Consider the following 12,706-nt stretch of genomic DNA (forward strand, 5'->3'; position numbering starts at 1 on the left):
ACGGACGCATCTCCTTTGTTAGGGCCCTGAGGTCATCATTATCAAATTCTGATCTGTCCTCCTTTAAGATTGGATAGCCGCCTCCCACATCAGCTGGATCAAGATCAGGTACCCATGCTTTGGCCCGGGTTAGTGCTGTCAGAGGACCTGCCCTTGCAGCTGATCTTTTTAGCTCTTCAAACCGGGCAGGCAACATGGAAAATCTTTCTAATGTTTCCTTAATCAAAGTCAGGGGTGGTTTATTGTGGGAGGCCGTGTAGATGACCTGTTGTGCACCAACATATAGTTGCTCTATAAGAGCATAGGCAGCCTTCAATTTATTCCGCATGTCTGCGCCAAGATGAGCGTTGCGAGATCCTGCATCATACACAATAATCAGTAAACCGACAATTTTGTGGAGATTACATGCTAAAATATCATGAAGAGGTTTTTACCGAAAACAACAGAAGTCATGACATCTATTTGCCGCTTCAAACCAGTCAGTTCTTATGTTACCGGAGCAAGAGCTGCTTCAGCATCTTCAGCCCTTTTCAGAAGAGCTGCCTTTTCTGTGTCCCAGCCCGCATGCTCGTTCTTGAAGTTCTCCTTCAGTGTTTCCATGGCTGCTAAAGTGCCAGTGAGTTCTTCTTTCGCTTTGGATGTTTTGGTTTGTTGAGACTTGAAATTTTCTAGAAGGTCAGCAATTTGGGATTCCTTTTTGCTCAGCTCAGCCTGCAGGAGACACACATGTTATGGGTTTACAATACATATTTGAAGTACCAAGCACATAACAAGTTATACACTTGGCACTTGGGGGCTAATGCCTATTGCTTCTTATCAATAAATGCATATTTGCTCAATCAGCCCGATGATTAATCGGTTTACCAAGGTATTCAACAACAGTGTTTGAGTTTCCTAGGATATAATTCCCGGTTCATCTTCAAAAGATACACCGGCCCTTGGGGGCTATGCAGGCAAAAGTTGAAGTATTACAAAAGTCCCGGTTTATAATGGTATTATAAACTGGCCCTTGGGGGATACTGGAGTTGATATTCTAAATCAGATAAAAGGGAAGAATAATTATGCAAAGTTAACAGTATTTACCCCATATCGATCCTTCATCATGTTTACTAAACCGGCTTCAGAGTCGCGGCTTGTGTACAGGCGGTTTAGAAAGCGGGAATGGATGTCTTGGGCGCTGAGATGGGCATAGTTTTCCAAATCTGCTTTCCATTTACCCTTGTCAACAACAGAGATTTCTTCTTTGGCACTGTGTTTTGACAGGGCAATGGGGTTGTTAGGGGATGTATAGCCGAAGCCAGTAACTACAACATCATCTGCTTTGTCATCAGCAGTTTTGGCTGGGCTTGGTGGTTTATCAGTGTTTTTGTCTGGGCTCGGCGGTTTATTAGCATGACCTGTTGGATCAGTTTTCATCTGTTCAACGAAGTCACGATCTTGCGGCGGTGGATTGATACATCCATTTCACATCATGCTTTTATATCGATATTTATTGCATTATGGGCTGTTATTACACATTATGTCACAATACTTATGGCTATTCTCTCTTATTTTACAAGGTTTATCATGAAGAGGGAGAATACTGGCAGCTGGGATTCTGGCTGGAAAAGGAGCAAATATTGGAAACCTATTCTGCACAGCTCCAAAAGTCCTGAAACTCCATGGAAGTCATTTTTGGAATTAATAAGAATTATTGAGCGAAGAAAATACCAGAGGGGGCCCACACCCTGGCCAGGAGGGTGGGGCGCCCCGCCCTACTGGGCGCGCCCCTTGTCTCCTAGGCGCCCTGGTGGCCCTCTGGTGCCCATCTTCTACTATATGAAGGCTTTTACCCTGGAAAAAATCATAAGCAAGCTTACGGGACGAAACTCCGCCGCCACGAGGTGGAACCTTGGCGGAACCAATCTAGGGCTCCGGCGGAGCTGTTCTGCCGGGGAAACCTCCCTCCGGAAGGGGGAAATCATCACCATCGTCATCACCAACGATCCTCTCATCGGGAGGGGGTCAATCTCCATCAACATCTTCACCAGCACCATCTCCTCTCAAAACCCTAGTTCATCTCTTGTATCCAATCTTGTATCAAAACCACAAATTGGTACCTGTGTGTTGCTAGTAGTGTGGATTACTCCTTGTAATTGATGCTAATTGGTTTACTTGGTGGAAGATCATATGTTCAGATCCTTAATGCATATTAATACTCCACTGATCATGAACATGAATATGCTTTCTGAGTAGTTACGTTTGTTCCTGAGGACATGGGCGAAGTCTTGCTATTAGTAGTCATGTGAATTTGGTATTCGTTCGATATTTTGATGAGATGTATGTTGTCTCTCCTCTAGTGGTGTTATGTGAACGTCGACTACATGACACTTCACCATTATTTGGGCCTAGAGGAAGGCATTGGGAAGTGATAAGTAGATGATGGGTTGCTAGAGTGACAGAAGCTTAAACCCTAGTTTATGCGTTGCTTCGTAACGGGCTGATTTGGATCCACTAGTTTCATGCTATGGTTAGGTTTACCATAATACTTCTTTTGTAGTTGCAGATGCTTGCAATAGGGGTTAATCATAAGTGGGATGCTTGTCCAATAAAGGGAAGTACCCAAGCACCGGTCCACCCACATATCAAATTATCAAAGTACCGAACGCGAATCATATGAGCGTGATGAAAACTAGTTTGACGATAATTCCCATGTGTCGTCAGGAGTGCTTTTCTCATTATAAGAAATTGTCCAGGCTTGTCCTTTGCTACAAAAAGGATTGGGAAACTTTGCTGCACTTTATTTACTTTCATTGCTTGTTACCCACTACCAATTATCTTATCACAAAACTTTATGTTACCTATAATTTCAGTGCTTGCAGAGAATACCTTACCGAAAACCGCTTGTCATTTCCTTCTGCTCCTTGTTGGGTTCTACACTCTAACTTATCGAAAGGACTACAATAGATATCCTATACTTTTGGGTCATCAAGACTCTTTTCTGGCGCTGTTGCCGGGGAGTGAAGCACCTCTGGTGAGTGGAACTTGGTAAGGAAACATTTATATAGTGTGCTGAAATTTTCTGTCACTTGTTACTATGGAAACTAATCTTTTGAGGGGCTTGTTTGGGGTATCTTCACCCTGACCAGTAGAACAAAGAGTTGCTCCTCAACCTACTGAACCTACTGAAAATGTTTACTTTGAGATTCCTTCAGGTATGATAGAGAAACTGCTAGCTAATCCCTTTGCAGGAGATGGAACATTCCATCCCGATTTACACCTTATCTTTGTGGATGACGTTTGTGGATTATTTAAGTTTGCCGGTATTCCCGATGATGTTGTGAAAAGGAAGGTCTTCCCTTTATCTTTGAAGGGAGATGCATTGACATGGTACAGGCTATGTGATGATACAGGATCTTGGAACTATAAACAATTGAAGTTGGAATTTCACCAGAAGTTCTATCCTATGCATCTTGTTCATCGTGATCGTAATTACATATATAATTTCTGGCCTCGCAAAGGAGAAGGCATTACTAAAGCTTGGGGGAGGTTTAAGTCAATGTTATATTCATGCTCCAATCATGAGCTCTCAAGAGAAATGATTATTCAAAAATTTTATGCTCGGCTTTCTCTCAATGATCGCACCATGCTCGATACTTCCTGTGCTGGTTCTTATATGCTGAAGACTACTGAATTCAAGTGGGATTTATTGGAAATAATTAAACGCAACTCTGAAGATTGGGTTTCCGACGATGGTAAGGAGTCAGGTATAACACCTAAGTTTGATTGTGTTAAATCTTTTATGGATACCAATGCTTTTCGTGGATTTAGCGCTAAATATGGACTTGACTCTGAGATAGTAGCTTCTTTTTGTGAATCTTTTGCTACTCATGTTGATCTCCCTAAGGAGAAGTGGTTTAAATATAATCCTCCCACTGAAGTAAAAGTAGTTGCACCTATTACAGTTAAAGAAAAGACTATCACTTATAATGATCCTATTGTTCCTCCTTGTTGACCTTTGTAATACTCTAGGTTGATCCTTGTTGACTCTTTTCTCTTGGCTCCTCCTGTGGAGGGCTGGTAGTTTGCCTCTTCTCTAAGCCATAGGGAGGGGGTGGTAGTTGGTTGGTTGTGTTTGGCGTTATATATGTCTATGTAAACACCCCATTTATATAGATATATATAAAACACAGTGGGAGTGCTCTCCCACTGTCAATTCTTTCAAAAAAATGATCCTATTGTTCCTATTACTTATGTTGAGAAACCACCTTTCCCTATTAGGATAAAGGATCATGCTAAAGCTTCAACTGTTGTTCGTAAGAGTAATACTAGAACATATACACCTCCTGAGAAAATTAATGTTGAACCTACTATTGCTATGGTTAAAGATCTCTTGGATGATAATATAGATGGGCATGTTATTTACTTCTGTGGTGAAACTGCTAATATTGCTAAACCAGATGCTAAGATACATAGAGCTGTTGTAGGCATGCCTGCTATTTCTGTTAAAATAGGAGATCATTGCTATCATGGCTTATGTGATATGGGTGCCAGTGCTAGTGCAATACCTATTTCCCTATATAATGAAATTATGCATGATATTGCACCCGCTGAGTTAGAAGATATTGATGTTACAATTAAGCTTGCCAATAGAGATACTATTAAGCCATTTGGGATTGTTAGAGATGTCAAAGTCTTGCGTGGGAAAGTTAAATATCCTGCTGACTTTCTTGTTCTTGGTTCCCCACAAGATGACTTTTGTCCCATTATATTTCGCAGACTCTTCTTGAATACTGGTAATGCCAGGATTGATTGCAAAAAGGATGTTGTTACAATTGGCTTAGAGGATATGTCTCATGAGTTTAATTTTACTAAGTTTCATAGACAACCCCATGATAAAGAATTGCCTAGTAAGGATGAAATTATTGGTCTTGCTTCTATTGCCATGCCTCCTACTGATCCATTAGAACAATATTTGCTAGACCATGAAAATGATATGTTTATGAATGAAAGAAGGGAAATATATGAAGTATTCCTTCAACAGGGTCCTATTCTGAAACACAACTTACCTATTGAAATCCTAGGGGATCCCCCTCCACCCAAGGGTGATCCCGTGTTTGAGCTCAAACCATTACCTGATAATCTTAAATATGCTTATCTTGATGAAAAGAAGATATATCCTGTTATTATTAGTGCTAACCTTTCAGACCAAGGAGAAGACATATTATTGAAAACTCTGAAGAAGCACTGTGCTGCTATTGGATATACTCTCGATGATCTTAAGGGCATTAGTCCCACTCTATGCCAACACAAAATAAAATTGGAGAAAGATGCCAAACCAGTTAGAGATCAACAACGACGGTTTAATCCTAAGATGAAAGAAGTGGTAAGAAAGGAGATACTAAAAATCCTTGAGGCAGGTAGAATTTATCCCGTTGCTGATAGTGATTGGGTAAGTCCTATCCATTGCGTTCCAAAAAAGGAGGTATTACCGTCGTTCCTAATGATAAAGATGAATTGATCCTGCAAAGAATTATTACAGGTTATAGGATGGTAATTGATTTCCATAAATTAAATAAAGCTACTAAGAAAGATCATTACCCTTTACCTTTTATAGATCAAATGCTAGAAAGACTACCCAAACACACACATTTCTGCTTTCCATATGGTTATTCTGGTTTCTCTCAAATACCTGTGTCAGCAAAGGATCAATCAAAAACTACTTTTACTTGCCCTTTCGGTACTTTTGCTTATAGAGGTATGCCTTTTGGTTTATGTAATGCGCCTCCTACATTTCAAAGATGCATGATGGCTATATTCTCTGACTTTTGTGAAAAGATTTGTGAGATATTCATGGATGATTTCTTCGTTTATGGATCCTCTTTTGATGATTGCTTGAGCAACCTTGATCGAGGTTTGTAGAGATGTGAAGACACTAGTCTCGTCTTGAATTGGGAAAAGTGCCACTTTATGGTTAATGAAGGCATTGTCTTTGGGCATAAAATTTCTGAAAGAGGTATTGAAGTTCAAAAATCTAAAGTTGATGCTATTGAAAAGATGCCTTGTCCCAAGGACATTAAAGGTATAAGAAGTTTCCTTGGTCATGCCGGTTTTTATAGGAGGTTCATTAAGGACTTTTCTAAAATCTCTAGGCCTCTGACTAATTCTTTGCAACAAAATATTCCTTTTGTCTTTCATGATGATTGTGTAGAAGCATTCGAAATACTTAAGAAAGCTTTGATCACTGCACCTATTGTTCAGCCACCTGATTGGAATTTACCCTTTGAAATTATGTGTGATGCTAGTGATTATGCTGTAGGTGTTGTTCTAGGGCAAAGAGTTGATAAGAAATTAAACGTTATCCAGTATGCTAGTAAAACTCTTGATACTACCCAGAGAAATTGTGCTACTACTAGAAAGAGTTTTTAGCAGTCGTATTTGCATGTGATAAGTTCAGACCTTACATCGTTGATTCTAAAGTTACTATTCACACTGATCATGCTGCTATTAAATATCTTATGGAAAACAAAGATGCTAAGCCTAGACTTATTAGATGGGTTCTCTTGCTCCAAGAATTTGATTTGCATATTATTGATAGAAAGGGAGCTGAGAACCCCATTGCAGACAACTTGTCTAGGTTAGAGAATGTTCTTAATGGCCCACTACCTATTGATGATAGCTTTCCTGATGAACAATTAGTGGTCATTTATGCTTCTCGTACTGCTCCATGGTATGCTGATTATGCTAATTACATTGTTGCTAAATTTATACCACCTAGTTTCACATACCAGCAAAAGAAAAAAGTTTTTTTATGATTTAAGACATTTCTTCTGGGATGACCAACACCTTTATAAAGAAGGAGTAGATGGTGTTATTAGACGTTGTATACCTGAGCATGAACAGGAACAGATCCTATGCAAGTGTCACTCCGAACCATATGGAGGACACCACGCTGGAGATAGAACTGCACATAAGGTATTGCAATCCGGTTTTTATTGGCCTACTCTCTTCAAAGATGCACGTAAGTTTGTCTTGTCTTGTGATGAATGTCAAAGAATTGGTAATATTAGTAGACGTCAAGAAATGCCTATGAATTATTCTCTTGTTGTTGAACCATTTGATGTTTGGGGTTTTTATTATATGGAACCTTTTCCTGCCTCTAATGGTTACACACATATTTTAGTTGCTGTTGATTATGTTACTAAGTGGGTAGAAGCTATTCCAACTAGTAGTGCTGATCATAACACCTCCATTAAGATGCTTAAAGAAGTCATTTTTCCGAGGTTTGGAGTCCCTAGATATCTTATGACTGATGGCGGTTCACATTTTATTCATGGTGCCTTTCGTAAATTGCTTGCTAAGTATCATGTTAATCATAGGATTGCATCTCCTTATCACCCACAGTCTAGTGGTCAAGTAGAGTTGAGTAATAGAGAGCTCAAATTAATTTTGCAAAAGACAGTTAATAGATCTAGAAAGAATTGGTCCAAAAAAACTTGATGATGCATTATGGGCCTATAGAACTGCATATAAAAATCCTATGGGTATGTCTCTTTATAAGATGGTTTATGGAAAAGCATGTCACTTACCTCTCGAACTTGAACATAAAGCATATTGGGCTATTAAAGATCTCAACTATGACTTCAAACTTGCCGGTGAGGAGAGGTTACTTGACATTAGCTCACTTGATGAATGGAGAACCCAAGCCTATGAGAATGCCAAGTTGTTCAAAGAAAAAGTTAAAAGATGGCATGGCAAAATAATACAAAAGCGAGAATTTAACGTAGGTGATTATGTATTGTTATTCAACTCTCATTTAAGATTTTTTGCAGGAAAACTTCTCTCTAAGTGGGAAGGTCCTTACGTTATCGAGGAGGTCTATCGTTTCGGTGCCATAAAAGTCAACAACTTCGAAGGCACAAGTCCGAGGGTGGTGAACGGTCAAAGTATCAAATATTATATCTTAGGTAATCCTATCAATGTTGAAACTAATATTATTGAGATCGTAACCCCGGAGGAATACATAAGGGACACTTTCCAGAATGTCTCAGACTCCAAAAAGGAATAGGTATGTGGTACGGTAAGTAAATCGACTCCAAAACAATTCTAATGGCATTTTTTCTCCGTTTTGGAATATTTAAGAATTTTGGAAAGCAAGAAGTAATCCGGGAAGGACACGAGGCCTCCACTAGGGTGGAGGGCGCCCCCCCCCTATTGGGTGCGCCCCCTGTCTCGTGGCCACCTCGTGTGCCTCCCGGACTCCATTTTTTTTGCACAATACTTCTTTTGGTCGGTAAAAAATCATTATATAATCTCCCGAAGGTTTTGAACACCTTATCACACAATTATCTCCTTTTTTCGTTTTGAGCTGCTTTTCTGACAGATCTAGAGCATCATGACGTCTCCAAGCGCTCCCAAGGACAAGTTTTTCGAGAGGGTTATCAACCCCTATCTCGCGGAGGTGCTGCAACACCCTCAAACCATTGAGATGCATGAGGGGGTGCTGCACATCCACGATGTGGAGGGACGATGGCGTACCAAAAGCGTGGAGACAAAGCTCGAAGCTATGGAGCAACTAGTTTTCGAGTGCCAAGGGATGGTGGAGCGTGGACTCAACGCCAATCAGATGATGATCGTAGAATTCACCAACAACCACAAGATAGACGCCAAGAACATTGGGGATACCATCTTCAAGCTTCATGAGAAAATCGAGCACCTCCAAGCCCAGATCTATGACCTCCAAAACTAAAACTGTGAGTATGAATATAGATTCAAGAGGATGAGTTTGGCTGTAGATTTGAGGATCCTAGAGACTCGATCATCGTTCTATGATGGTGAGCCTATGCCTTGGAAGATGGACGACAAGCCTACATCATCAACAACTCCTTCTTCACCACCTCGGAGGACATAATAACATGGGTATGGGCACTCCCCTTGGCACCTACCAAGCTTGGGGGAGGTGCCCCAGTATTGTATCACCATCACACACTCCTATATTTACTGTTTTACTTAGTTCGATCCCTTTAGTAATATCTAAATCTAGTAGACTGAAGTTTTGGTATGAATTAGTTTTGAGTTTTTCTTTGTGATCTCTGTATGTAATCGAGTCCGTGAGCTATATAATAGAGATTAGTGTTGAGTCAAGGGCTTTGCTATCCTGCTATGATCTTGAGAAAATAGAAAGAACAAAAAGAATAAAAGAGTTAATATTGATCTTATGGATAGTAATGACTTCACATATAAAAAGTATGAAGCATAAAAGTTGTTGAGAGTTGACAAACATAGTTTTGGTCATAGTTGCAATTAATAGGCATTAATAAAGAAAGAGAGGTTCTCACATATAAATATACTATCTTGGACATCTTTTATGATTGTGAGCACTCATTAAGTATGACATGCTAAAGAGCTGATGTTGGACAAGGAAGACAACGTAATGGGTTATGTTTTCTCACATCTCAGTTAAAGTATATTGTCATGGATCGCTCAAACATGTTGAGCTTTCCTTTCCCCCTCATGCTAGCCAAAAATTCCTTGCACCAAGTAGAGATACTACTTGTGCTTCCAAATATCCTTAAACCCAGCCACTTCAAGAAATATGTCAACTTGTGACCACCACTATTGGTCACAAAATGGTCATAGTTTTTTATTTGTGACCTTTTTGTGACCAAAACCAGAAGGTCAAAAGCTGGCCGTCGTAAACTGACATTTTTGACCTTTTCTGTGAGAAGGTCGTAGACATTTACGACCAAAATAAGCCTACTCTCTTGTTTTGGTCACTAGCTGTCTGCCCAGGCCACGTAGGCATCCGACGTGGCAATCCAATGTGGCACAAGAATCAGCTCGGTCCAATTCGGTGTTTATATGGGACGAGCCCATTAATTCAGCCCATTTATATTTTTTCCTGCCAATTTTGGTCAACTGCTTTGGGCATTTTGCGGTCCATTTTAAATTTGGGCCTCATGATTTTTAATATGCATTTGATTTTTGGGCCTTGGCCTTTTTGCGATCCAATTTTTGGGCCTGGGCCTCTTTGCGATCCATTTCTTTTTGGGCTATAGCCATTTCGACCAGTTTTCCATTTGGGACAATAGACACTTCGGTCAGTTTTTAATTTGGGCCATGCCTCTTTATTTCAAATACAATTTACAGCACAGACATAGAATCAACCCAAATTCAATACCAATATACTCTGTTTTTGACCACTTTCAATCCAAGAATTCATTTCAAAAATACATACAATAATATTCCAAAGATTTGTACATATATTCTGGCATTTGTACATATATTCTAGCATTTGAATAATAAGTTCAGCAAGCAAATATACACCAAATTCTCAGCAAGATCAACAGTACATCCAAATTCCCAGAAAATACGACATTACAACAAACATATAAAGCAAGTCGTTGTCTTGGACTTCCAGCTTCTTCAAAAAAATCAGCACATAACTCTCCTGTAGATGATAAGAAAAGACACATGTTCAGTCTCGATATGGGTAATATATGCTAAAAATAAATCCAAGAACCGTGCAAGAGCCTAGGTTTTACTATCGTTTGGACACCCAGATTGGCGATCCTTTCTTACCTAATGTGTGCAAGTCCAAATAAATTAATAAACAATCCATTTTATAGAGCAAATGATATGCCCCCCTTTTATCTAAAACTATAGTGTATGCTAGTGACAGAACAAGGGGTAAGACTGTTATGATATGCCAGATTGCCAGCAACAGTGATAGAGCATATTCATATTTCAAAAGGTGACATGCATCACATCAAAAAATTGTAAGCATTGAACCTACATCATATCTACAGTAACATCACCAATCAGGTTGCATGTGTATGCTAGAAATCAAGAATCAAAAGGACTTCAACTTGTTTCGAATATCTTGCCTTTGTTGCTCCCAGTTTAGTCAAGAAATAGTCGAGCAGTGAGCGCTTCGCCTCATGGACTTGGCAGTGCACAATAGATTTCGGAATGGAGCATAAATAGAATACCTAGAAAAGAACAATAAAGAGCTATACAGTTAAGTAAGCATCCTTGGTTGTACAAATAAGTGGAAAGAACAATAAAAAGCTACACAGTCTAGAATTTCTATTGAGAAACAGTTACTTGATGTAAAGTCACTTGAAAATAGAAAACACCTTACAAGCTTGTGAAGCTTACCATGATTTCAAAAGCATGGGTTATGTAATCTTTTATGTCATCCTCCCAAAATTTGGCTGGATGATTTTGCAACTGTAGTTGTACCCAGCTGCTCAAAATATAAACATATAGATGAGTGCTTCTCACATGTCACCAGAGGCAAATAGCAATACACATAAATGCTCATCACTATGGACATGAACAGCAGGATAAGTGACTAAAGTTTGCAAGTTCTACTAGTCTCTCGACATGGGTATTGGTTCATCAAACCACATGAATCGGAAATTGCTTGAAATAAACATGCTAGAACTAGTTGTTGGTCCGGTGAATCCTGGAGAGCTTATTTCTCATGAACGGATACTTGCTAGAATAAATCACAAACAGACACTATGCAAGCAGGGTACAGAGACCAGGAGAAGCAGAGTGTGGGCGACCGTAGCCACTGTAAGCTTCCGCATTTCTAATGGCCACATACGCTATCACCAATGTCAATTATTTTCATACTAACATTTTCACAAACACCATACAAGCAAACTCCATTACACAATATGCAGTACATAGGAATACACGAACAGTCAACACATATATCTAGTCAATAAAATATGCATGCAAAGTTGTACTGATGTAGACATGCTTTCACAGTCATATGCATAGGTGTTTCACAATTGAACAAAATTGACTACCAAAGAAATCAGAATTGAACAGAATTGCCGTGCAGAATTAGTCATATGCATAGGTGTTTCACATAATGAGCGGAGTTCTTGATTTGTTAAGAAAAGTTCAATTTTCAGGAAAGTTAATACATAGGATCCCACATTCTTTGATTCAGATCCAGCAAATGAAATACACACAAAATAAAAACTCCATGGCCACCCCACACTGCAAACGGGTGACTGTATTCATGTTACTTGTTCAACTGACAGACAGAACAAAACCTCTACAAACCACTAAAAAGAGATCCCATCTTTAGCGCAGCAACAAAGAGAGCCCAAAAAATAACAAGCTCAGTCAATCTGCAAGAGTACAAACTCTGATATTGTGCTAACACCAATTCAGACCCTAAGTGATACAAAAATAATGGTTGCTGCTATGAATGACTAACGAGTTTGTAAAGTGTCGAAAATTTTGTGTTACGTTCATGAGCTACTCTAGCGCAAAACAGAGAGGAACCCAAGAAATAGCATGCTCTGTCCATCCACTATGATATTCTGCTAGCACATGAGGTAGCACGTTTCCTGAGCCACAAATTCAGGCCCTAATTCCAGGCCCCGTCAGGGGGAAGGAACACCGCAGTTTGATACTGCTACTTTCCCTTCCGTAGATGTAGACGAGAAGATTCCCAATTTCGTACCAAACCAAAACCCGCAACGGACACAGCGCTGACCCCTAACCGCCGCGCCGCACAAATGGCACGGCGCATTCCGAAATCCCGGCAACACAGCGCTCGCGGCGACCCACGGCCGGCGGTGAGACCCCCAAACCCTAGCCCCGTCGGAGCCGGAAAGACGAAAAGAAAGAAACCCCCGTATGTCTGCATTCAACAGAACAGAGGAGGCGAAAAAAGGTTAGGGCAAGGAGGGACGTACGA

This window comes from Triticum aestivum, chromosome 2B, assembly GCF_018294505.1.
Source record: "Triticum aestivum cultivar Chinese Spring chromosome 2B, IWGSC CS RefSeq v2.1, whole genome shotgun sequence".
Classification (NCBI taxonomy): domain Eukaryota; kingdom Viridiplantae; phylum Streptophyta; class Magnoliopsida; order Poales; family Poaceae; genus Triticum; species Triticum aestivum.